This window comes from Marmota flaviventris, chromosome 16 (assembly GCF_047511675.1).
Source record: "Marmota flaviventris isolate mMarFla1 chromosome 16, mMarFla1.hap1, whole genome shotgun sequence".
In the NCBI taxonomy this organism is placed as follows: domain Eukaryota; kingdom Metazoa; phylum Chordata; class Mammalia; order Rodentia; family Sciuridae; genus Marmota; species Marmota flaviventris.
This window is the reverse complement of record NC_092513.1, coordinates 77,526,651-77,538,248: the sequence shown is the minus strand read 5'-3', so window position 1 is coordinate 77,538,248 and position 11,598 is coordinate 77,526,651. Positions and strand designations below refer to the sequence as shown.

The following is an 11,598-nucleotide window of genomic DNA, read 5'->3' as shown; positions in this document are numbered from 1 at the left end:
CTCTTGCCAAACCACAGACAAGATACACAGCTCCTTCCCTAGAAAACACTCATGACTTCCAGGCCAGACTTGACTGGCCCCAGGTTGAGCTTATCATGACATCAAACATGTCCTTGAAATGCACAGGGGTTTTGAATGTGCAACAGTGAGGGACAGTAGGGTTTGGTGCATTTCGGAGCCAGGTAGGCAGTTTGCAGGCTGTGTTTGTGGTAGAGCGCAACCTCTGTGGAAGTAGAAAAATTAACCCATCTCCAGCAAGTTGGTGATCCCAGGACCCTGGGGCGCCCGCCAGCTTGCTGTAGAGATTGCAAAAGAGAAAGAGCACATCATTTCCAGTTCGCATCTGTAAAGAACCACATGTTAAGCTTGGAGCTGACTCACAAAAACAAAGAAAATTTCAAGCGCTCTTGCAAGATCTGAGCTGAGATGAATCTTTGCACTCAGCATGGCTGCCCGCCAGAACAGCGGTGCCGGTGAGCCCATGGCAGGCAGCACTGGTTGCTGTGAGGAGTTCTCTACTCAGCAGGAAAATTAAAACCCAGCCTTTGTGTGGTCGGAGCTTCCTTCCTCCTTGATCCTCTTCCTGCCTTTTCCTTGGTCCACAAATGATCTCACCTGTGGAGCTGATGGTCCAGATATACCCCTGATTTGGGCATCTCCTGGCACAATGACCCAACACCCAATGGAAGGTGAGAGCAAACCTATTTTCCCTTCAACTGAGAAGTTGATGCCGTTAAATATCATTGATGACCACTGCTGGGTGTGGTGGTGGGCACCTGTAGTCTCAGCCACTTGGGAGACTGAGGCAGGAGGACCACTTGAGCTCAGGAGTGCATGGCCAGCCTAGGCAACACGGATTGTCCTGTATCAAAAAATAGAAAATAGCCAGTAGCTCAGGAGGCAGAGACAGGAGGTTAGCCTCTGCAAAAGTGAGGCGCTAAGTAACTCAGTGAGGCCCTGTCTCTAAATAAAATACAAAATAGGGCTGGGGATGTGCCTTAGTGGTCGAGTGCCCCTGAATTCAGTCTCCAGTAGCCCCCCCCCCAAAAAAAGAACAATAATGAAAAATAACCACTCATGGAATCAGCAGCCTTTGGAGTTGCTATTCTAGAACTGTGTGTCACAATCAATCTTTGGGAAGCACCGTTTTTTTCCCCAATCTGTCTTGGACCAGTGCTTTTGTTAAACACAACAGACAAGGATTACTAAGATGTGGTCACCCACTTTGATGTTGCAAAATATCCAATTGCTATAAAACACTTCTCTCAATTTTCTTGTCACAGAGCAGAAATGGGCTGTTTGCAGGTGGCCTGGTCAGTGGCCCGGTCAGTCGCCCACACTGGGATAGGACAGAAATTTTCCATGCTTATTTCTATTTCAGACATGAACACTCTTTTTATTGTTCTTATTAAGCTCCAGTGCTGTCAAATTGACAGCCAGAAAGTCCTTCATCAGACCGTGCATCCTGATTTTCATCTCCTACTAACTGTGTGTGTGTGTGTGTGTGTATGTGTGTGTAAGTCGGTGTTGGTTCTTGGGCATGATGGAGAGCTTGATATGTTCATATGATCCAAGTCCTGGAACTGATTTTGATTCTTCCAGTAACATGCTGATTTTTTTTCTTTGTCTTTTTTTGCTCAAGTTGTTGGGGATGGAACCCAGGGTCTCACACAGGCTAGGCAAGCGCTCTGCCACTAAGCCACACCCCCAGCCCCCAACGCCCATTTTTAATCATTAGATGAAGAGGTTCTCACATCACTATCGCAGATATTCTGAGAAGGAAGGTCCCTTAGCTCTGCGGTAGAAACCACATTAAGAGCCTCTGCCAAAATAGAAACTGCAGGGCCTACTTCAAAGAATTCCCATGCACACATTTATAAAATTCTGCAGAGCACACAGTTAAAAGGAGCGTGGGACCATTCTCCTCCTTGCTGCTTTTCTGTATCATTCTGCTCTGAATCCCTTCCCACCACATGCAGCTTCTCAAATGTTCTAGTTACTACGTTTGAATTTTTGTTAAGCCGATAATTTGGTTTTCTATGTTCCCTCGCCCATATTTTTTTTTCTTAAAGAAAAATTAAAAGCAATGCATTACCAAATATGACAAGCTCCTAAAATACACCATGGAATGCAGTTTAACGAGATTCAGTCACTGACATCAGCGAGTCGTTTCTGTGATGATGGAGCTGGCACAGACGTTGAGACTCGTGAGACCGTGAACTTGTTCATTTTAATGCTCAGACCAAGTTCTCTCTTTTTCTCTGGTAACGTTCTGCAATGTTTTGGAGTGACGTTAGGCCTGTCCCATAAAACACTGGGAGGTGTTCCCTCCTCTGTTTCCCGGAACAGTTTGTATACCATCAGTTTTATCATTTCTTTTAACATTTGATGAAAATCTTGCGAAACCATCTGGGCCCAGAGTTCCCTGGCGGGGGGCGGGGGGGGGGGGGAAGGTTTATGACAACAAGCTCGATTTCTTTCATGAATACAGGGCTATTCAGATTTTCCTCTTCGTCTTGTGTAGACTTTGGCCAATATACTTGACAGGGAATTTCTTGATTTCATCCATTGGGCAAAATGATTGGCATCCAGTTACAAAATTAGCTTGTGATTCTTTTAATATCTACGATCTCTGAAGCAATAACCAGTCTTTCATTGCTGATACTTGTGATTTGTCTTTTGTTTCCATTTTTCTGGATTAGTTAGTTTTGAATTTATCTATTATCTTGTTTTTAAAACTCTGGGTTTAGCTTTGTCACTTTTTTTTTCTAATGTTTGTTTTCTATTTTGTTGGTTCGTATTCTTCCATTTTGGTTTTAGTTTGTGTTTAGCCTCTTGAGGTGGAGTCTTAGGTTCTTGATCTTAGACATTTCCTCTTTTCTACTGTAAGTCTCTGAAAGCGTAAATTTCCCTCCTCGTACTGCTTTACGTGATTCCCATACATTTCTCTGTGTTTTGTTTCTGTTCTTAGTCAATTTGAAATACTCTCTAAATTCTTTGTGATTGATTTTTTGAAACATGGGTTATTTGGCAGCACGCTACTTTACTGTCCTACATGGGGGTGGGGGGAGTTCCTGGATATGTTATTGATTTCTAATTTAATTCTATTGTGGTCAGAGAACCGATTTTGTGTGATTTCAGATATTTAAAAAAAGTTTGAGGAGTCATACTAAGACCCAGCACATAATTTGTCTTAATGAATTTTCTACGTGGACTTGAAAAGGAATAGCAGTTAGATTCAGATATGCGGTGCTGATACTCAGCTCCTGTGTCTCCTGACACTTTTTCTAATTAATCGATATGTGGTTGAGAGAGAAGTGTTAAATCTCACTATGACTGAGGAATTGTTTCTTTCTCCAATAAACTAAACAAAGAACGAGATTTCTTCCACGTGATAAATGGCATCTGTGAACAACCTAGAGCCAACCTGCTACTTACTCTCAAAACATCAAGTACTTTCTACGATCAAGAAAAAGATAAGGATTCTCCCCCCCACCCCACCCCACACACACTCTCTCTCTCTCATCACTTTTAGTCAACACCGTTCTGAGAACCTCACTGGGGCAATAAAACAAGAAAAAAGATGTAAAAGGGATAAATATCGGTGGGGAAAAAAGTAAAATTCTATTAGAACATGACATGATTGGTTACATATAAAATCTCAAGACACCTACAAAACTAGTAGTATAAGAGACAATATTTGGCTTTTGGATTTTGGCATTGACTTACTTCACTTAGCATGATATTCTCTACCTCCGTCCATTTTCTCTGATAAATGGATGCTGGTCCAAAACGGGAGGGGGGAGGCACGGGAAAAAATGGAGGACCTTTGGGCAAAGGGAAGGGAGGTTGGGGAGGGTGCCTGGGGCCAGGAAAGTTGGTAGAATGAGATGGACATTATTACCCTAGATACATGTAAGACTGAACATAGGGTGTGATGCTACCTTATGGACAACCAGAGAAATGAAAAGTTGTGCTGCAATTGTGCACAATGAATCAAAATGCATTTTGCTGTTATAAATTGCAGGATATAAAAAAAACAACAAGAAAACAATTGTGCTAGATATGGTGGTGCATGCCTGTAATCCCAGTGACTCAGGAGGTTGAGGCAGGAGGATCATGGGTTCAAAGCCAGTCTCAGCAACTTAGTAAGGCCCTAAGCAACTCAGCAAGACCCTGTCTCAAAAAATAAAAAATAAATAAAAAAAATAATAAAGGGCTGGGGATATATGACTCAGTGGTTAGGCAACCCTGGGTTCAATCTCTAGTACCAAAATAAAAAACAAAAACAATTGCATAGGTACATACTAGGAGTGAAGAATTAGAAAATGAAAAAATTTAAAACTCCACTTATAACAACCTTAATAAAATATTTTAACATATATGTAAGAAATATGTAAGTCCTCTAGTCCTCTTCAAAGAAAATTACAGAATATTGCTAAAGAGACACTTTAAAAGGCCTGAATCCATGAAGGGACAGCATCCAAATCTCATTTGGATTGGAAGCTAAATAACATTAAGACAGAAGAAATCCTTTCTCTTCAAACTGATCTATAGATTGTATTCAAACTGATCTATACGTTGTATGTAGTCCCAATGAGAATACCAGCAAGGTTTTGTGTAGAAATTGAGAAGCTGATTCTAAAAGTTACTTGGAAATGCAAAGGACCTAGACTAGTCAAAGCACTTTATACAAAGTTGGAGGGCTGGCACTACCTCATTGCAAGCTTCCTATAAGGCTGCAGTGCTCAGGTGGTGTGATACTGCTCAAAGGACAGATGCATGATTCCCTGAGCACATCAGAGACAGGCGAATCAATGCCCATGGATTGAGATGTGCATTCAATTCAATAAGGAAAGAAAAGTCTTTGCAACAACTGAATAACTATATGTGAAGAAAATAAGCATCATCCCTTATTTTGTTCATGTACAGATTTACTTATAATGATTGTATTATAAAACTCCTAGGAGCTGGGCATAATAGCCCAGTTGGCACAGTGCATGCTTCACATGCACAAGGCCCTGGGTTCAATCCCCAGCACAACAAAACAAAACAAAAATGACAACAACAAAAACCCTCCTAGAAATATGGGGGAAAAAATCTTTGTGACCTTGAGTAAGCAAACTTTTTTTTTTTTTACACACAGGATACAGAAAGCACAAACCATAAAAAATTGATAAATTGCACTTTATCAAAAATTTAAAACGTTTGCTCCTCAAAAGTTACCATGAGGTAAACAAAGGGCAAGTCAGAGAATAAGAGAACATATTAGCAATATTGGGTCTGACATACGATTCATAGCCGTAATATATATATAGCAATTAAATCCAACATTAAAAAGGCAAATTATTTAAAAGATATTTCATCAAAGAAGATGAGAATGGCCAAAGTTAAATAAAAAACACATGAAAAGATTTTCAACATCATTATTTTTCCTGGGTAAAGCAAACCAAATTGCAATGAAACATCCTTACGCAGCCACTGGATGAAAATCATGAACCAACAATACCAAATCAGTCTTCATGGGATTGTAAGGGATACAAACACAGATTCTTAAAGTTTAGCATAAACTTGTTATATGATGCAGTTTCTACACTTCTAGGTATTTGTGTGTGTGTCCACACAAAGACCTATGTATAGTGAATGGTTTGTTTGGTACCAGGGATTAAACTCAGGGGCACTTAACCACTGAGCCACATCCCCAGTCTTTTTTTTTTTTTTGTATTTTTATTTAGACACAGGGTCTCACTGAGTTGCTTAGTGCCTCACTAAGTTGCTGAAGCTGGCTTTGAACTCAATCTCTTGAGCTGCTGGGATTATAGGCGTGCACCACTACACCTAGCTTTAGTGAATGTTTTTGCACAACACCTCCAAATAGGAAAATCCCTAATGTCTCTCTACAGGTGAGTGGATGATTACTCTGTAGTATGTCCACTACAGAAGAATACCAGGCAGCAATAAAAAGAAATGAGCTATTGACACTCATTCTGCAGAAAGGAATCTCAGAATGTACAATTTCACACTGCAAAAACAGAAGGAAAATGTTCTTGTGACCTATTGGAAATCATGTATGACTCACCATTTCAAGCGGAAGACAATTCCTAAAAGTTTAACAAAAAGGTTTATTCTTTCCGTAAAGACTTATTTTCTTTCGAATTGGACTGTCACACATTGGATTTGCTCAAAAAGGTCCAAATCAATTCATATCTTACATTTTCATTGAGTGTATATGTAAATGTTGGCATTAAGTTACCTCTAGCTTTTTTTGGTAAAGTTTGTCCTCCAGGAAATTGGTGCTAGAGGATGAAAATGAGGCTAAATCTTAATAAATCATTTTTCTAAGAAGCATCATCTTAGTTTGTTGCAGAAGTGAAAGATTATGATTTTTTGATGTCGCTGTGAAGATGAGTATTTTTTTAAAGAGAGAGAGAGAATTTTTAATATTTATTTTTCAGTTTTCTTTGGATACAACATCTTTATTTTATTTTATGTGGTGCTGAGGATCGAACCCAGTGCCCCACGCATGCCAGGCGAGCGTGCTACCACTTGAGCCACATTCCCAGCCCAAGATGAGTGTTTTTAAGAGAACAGAAAAAAATGTATCTAGATGTTCTTCTTCTTCTTTATGACTAGTATATTCTAGAGACAATGCAAATTAAACTTGGGTTTTCAGTTTGGTTTGCTTATTTGAGAGACCCGGGCTGGGGCTGGGGCTGGGGCTCAGTGGTAGAGCACTTGTCTAGCATGAGGCACTGAGTTCAATTCTCAGCACCACATATAAGTAAATAAATAAAAGTCAATCAACAACTGAGAGAGAGAGAGAGAGAGAGAGACCCTTATGTTTTCTTGACCCCTCTTCATAAATCCTGTTGAGTAGGAAATTGATCTTGGATTCTTTCTGATTATGCAATTAAAGATCACCCACTTTAGTTGTTTGATGGTGTTTGCATTCACGTTGGGCAGTCACCCAAGGCACCCATTTCCAGCTCCAAGCAGGTAACATCCTAAGGTGCCCCCCACCCCCCCACACACAGTGCAGCTTCCCCTGCCGGAACTGAGAGCCTCCTCCTGTGACTCCCTGACTCCCAGGATGATCCCTTTATACGAGGGAACTTTGCAGATATAATTAGGGTTATTCACCAGTTGACTTAAAAATGGGGAGATTATCTGGACGAGACTAAACTCACCATCAGTCCTTTGAAATCCAAGTTTTCTTTGGCTGATAACAGGAAGGGAAATTAGAGAGATTGACAGTGGATTTCTATGGCTGGCTTTGAGATGAGGAGGCTGTGGGACAAGGACCTGGGTGAGAGAGATCTGAAGGAGCTGAGAACACCCAAGGCTCACAGCCAGCAGGACATGGGGACTCCAGAAGTGGCAAGGATCTGAATATGGCTGGATTTTTTTCCCCCCTGAGCTTCTAGACAACAGACCTGGACTTTGACCTTCTGCAACTTTGAGCAGAGAACCTAGTTGGGCCGGCTTGGGTTTCTGACGTACAGAACCGGGAGATAATAAATGGGTGTTGTTTTAAGCTGTAAAGTTTGTTATGCAGTCCTAGAAATTTATTATTTGTTATGCAATAATAGAAAACGAATACACAGCTATCGTGCAATCTCAGTAATAAACCATTTGATTTGTTCCCAGTTTTATTGCTGTTTCCTGGAATAATGAATGCCATTCATTTTTTTTTTAATTTTTATTTTTTTAGTTATGGACCAAAGTATTTTGTCTGTTTTCTAAACCTTTGTGAGAATTCAGGCAAACTGCAGCCTACCTTCTTGGGATGGCTCCTGTTCGTTCTTGCCACTCAGTGTGTGATCTGTGGACCAGCAACAAGAGCAACACTAGGGAGCTTATTAGAAACTCAGAATCTTGGGCCTTCCCCAGAGCTCCTGATGCATAAGCTACCTCTGAGATCCCTCCCGTGATTTGGGTGCTCATTAAAGTTTGAGAAGTGTAACTGTTACCCTCAAACTGCAGAGTATGCTTTTATGGAGTTTAAACCCCCAAAACCACCACCTGCTAGCCCAGACTGGAGCCTAGACTGCTCCTCTCCCGGGTAGTGGGGCTTCTTCTCTTCCCGAGTCCAAATCTGGCCAATTATCAGGGAACTTTGACTCTGATTCTTCTTCCTCTGGGTCTCTGAACCTCCTCTAGGTTCTATGCCTGTACTTGAGGGGTCACATTTCCTCAGCCACAGTGGGACCTGGCTGCCCCAGCTGCCCCAGGTCATTTCTACTTAGGGAACCAAAGCCCACCCCCACCCTGATTGTGTGTAGTTAAGAAATGCCTTGAAACAAAGGCATGTGAGCCCTGTCCCCAACTGTGCCTGTCATAATCATATACCAGAGACAGGCAGGTGAGGGCTCCCAGGCTCCGGGAGCTTCCTGCAGCCCTCAGAGACGGTGTGGGTGGGTGTGGGCAACTTCTTCAAGCACACACTGCAGGTAGCGCAGGGGATTGAGGCCAGTGTCCTCTGGAACGAGCCCATCTTGGCTAATGTCTTTGCCCCTCTCCTGTCTCTCCTCCCTGACTTCGCATTCCCAGGGAGACGGAGCTGCTCTCACCCTGCATTCTCACCTGGCTTCCGCTTCCTGGGTCACCCCTCTCATCTCACCTCCTCCCACACTTTTGTTCAACCCACAGACACCGAGGTTCTAATTCCTTCAGGAACCCTTCCTTTGAATTTTTCCTCCCAACGTCTCAGTGAGGGGCCCCTGGCCATCACCTCCGTGGTGTTTGGGCCATCCATTGTAGCATAAAACCACTCCAAATTCAGGGCTCAAACAACCATCTAGCTTTGCTCACAGTTCCGCAGGTCAGGAGTGCAGGAAGAGCTTAGCTGGGGGCTCTTTTCTCGGGGCTCCTCTGTAGATTCAGTGAGGTGTCAAGCTGGGGCAATGGTCAGTTTGGGGTTTGACTGGGCTGATCATCCAAGATGGTGGCTGGGGATGTCGCCTCTTGGCTGGGAGCTCAGGAGGCACTTTGACTGGAACACCTACACCTGGCCTCTTCTCAGCCTGTCTTGGTTGGAATGTGTCCCCCAGAAGTTCATGTGTTGGGAACGTAATCCTCAAATTCCTATGTTAATGGTATTTGAAGGTGGAGTCTTTGGGAGATAATTAGGGTCGGATGAGGTTGTGAGGATGGGGTTCCCGGGATGCATCAGTGGTAGCTCTAGAGAGACCCAAGCTGACCCTTGCTCCTTCTCATCACGTGGCGCTCCCTGCAGGACATGATAGAGCAAGGAGGCCCTGACCCAATGCTGGTTCATACTCTTGGACTTCCTAGCCTCCAGAAGCATAAACCCAATAAACTTCTGTTCTTTATAAACTGGTCTCCTAACAAAAGATAGCAGCGGAAAATGCACTAAGATAACAGGAGTTCCCCCAAAACAGAGGCCTCCAAGCTTTCTGTGGTCTTGCCTTAGAACTTCTACAAGTCTCATGCTCCTCATCTCCATTGGTGAAATGGGTCATGTAAGTCAGCCCAGATTCCAGAAGAGGGGACCTGGGGCCCAGATTCCAGAAGAGGGGACCTGGGGCCCCCCTTTAGTGGCAGGAACAGCTTCCTCAGTTGCACTTGACCATGGGCCTCCCTGATCACAGCTCCCTCCAGCAGGCACCCCATCTTCCTGCAGGGTGGGGGTCCCTCGTCACATGGGTTCTCCAGCCCCGTCCACACCTATCTGTAGACTGATGAAATGAATCAAAACAAAATTCAGCAAAACTGGAGGAGAGACAACCGTGGAAATGTACAGAAGCAACCTAGATAGGATGTGTGTTTGTTGTGTGCGTCGCTAGACTTAAAGCACAGGGAGAGTTGATCAGTCTGGTCTGTCCCAGGGTGGGTGTCCACTGTGGGTCTGAGCTCTTGATTTAGAGAGCCTCTGAACACTTCTTCTTATTCTTTTTTTTTTTTTTTAAAAAAAACCAGGATTTGAACTCAGGGGTGCTTGGCCTCAGAAGCATATCCCCAACCCCTTTTATTTATTTATTTTCATTTTGAGACAGGGTCTCACTAAGTTATCTTGAGGCTGGCTTTGAACATGGGATCCTCCTGCCTCAGCCTCCCAAGCCACTGGGATTACAGGCGTGTGCTAACTGTGTCTGGCTGTAAATAAATGCTTCTTAACGGAACAGTTTGTTGTGGTGACTGTCACAGAAGGACTTTAGCCTGGAAGCCAGGTAGGCGTAGGGGCATAGGGGCACATCCCACACCTTTCTAACATGGAGGAACGGGGTTTCTCTACTGGTCTTCCTGGGAGAAGATTCTCTGAGCTCCTAGTAGTGCCCACTCAAGCCCCTGACAATACCAGTTGCCAGAAGGGCCTCCCAAGCCTTCTATCAAGGGCATCTCTGCAGCAAGGGTTGTGCTGAGCTTGTGTTAGGAAAACAGCTCTCTCACCAATACTCAGGCAAAATGAGCTTCTGCAGTCCCCTGTTAAACTCTCTAGTTTGCAGAAATTTATTTACAGCAAAATGCTGGTTTCCCCACAAACATCCTGCTTGGCTAAATATATCGCCTGCTCCTAGAACACGGCCTGTGGTCGTCGAGTGTGGGTTTTGCCTTCCTTTCTGCACACTGCACTCTATGTCCTCTTTCCCTCCTGTGGTCCCTGGGCATTAGGGGGATGGGGACCTCAGGCCCACTCTCTTCTAACACAGGCATCTCAGAGCACAAGCCCTGCACCAGTCAGACCTGTGACGGGTCTGTGACCAGGAAGGAGGATGCGGGTGTGCAGGAGCAGGGCCTGCAGGAGTCAGGTTTGGTCCACTGCTGGGCACGCTTTTTTTTTTTTTAATCTAACTCACCTGAGAGAGCCTTTTGGGTGAACCTTGCCCTGCTGGGTCTCTGTGACCAATGGAAGGACTTGGAGACGCTCATATCTGAAGGGACAGCCCTGCCTCCCACCAGAAGCCCAGGTGCAAAGCAATGCCTGCTGGGAACACTGAGTGCATCCAGGGAGTGGCCAGCCTGGCCGTGTCCACTCCCTGGGCAAGGAGAGACCAGGGCCCTGCAGGCAAGGGAGGAAAAGGGAAGAAATCCAATCCCACGCTGTTTCTCCTCACACGACAAGAAGGCCGTGGGACCAGGAAGCTGTAAAGAGCAGAGACTGCCTAGGTCATGCTGGTGAGCGGGCCCCAGCCCAGAGCTCAACTCTAGGGATCTCCAAGGAGAAGGAATTGCTCCCCCTCCCCCTCCCCCTCCCCCTTTCCTCCCCTCCCCCTTTCCCTCCCTGCCCTCCCCTCCCCCTCCCCCTCCTTTTCTTCTTTTTCTTTCTCTGTACTGGGGTTTGAGCCCAGGGGTGTTCTACCACTGAGCCACATCCACAGCCCTTGTGTTCTGAGACAGGGTCTTGCTATGTCGACCAGGCTGCTGTCAAACTTGCTATCTTACTGCTTTACCTCCTCAGTCTCTGGGATCACAGGTGTGCACCACCATGATGAGCTCTCTTTCTTTTCCCCTCCTTCTCTCTCTTTCTCTCTCTGTGTCTCTTCCATATAGAGAAATGGGGCACAAGAAATATTGGCCGTAGGTGAGAAGAACATGGGCCGTAGGTGAGAGTGTGAGTGTGGCGGGATCTGGGGCCAC

At 44.5% G+C, this 11,598-nt stretch overlaps 1 long non-coding RNA gene across 2 annotated transcripts in view; it reads left to right on the top strand.

Annotated features, from left to right (window-relative positions):
* The first annotated feature begins 387 nt into the window (after positions 1 to 387).
* The window catches only part of LOC139702218 (uncharacterized), a 29,395-nt gene continuing 18,184 nt past the window's right edge, over positions 388 to 11,598 (top strand). The window contains exon 1 of one of the 2 annotated variants that reach the window (XR_011704813.1): positions 388 to 689. This is a non-coding gene — a long non-coding RNA (uncharacterized lncRNA). The remainder of the gene's footprint in view (positions 690 to 11,598) is intronic. The other variant, XR_011704812.1, reaches the window with a different exon arrangement.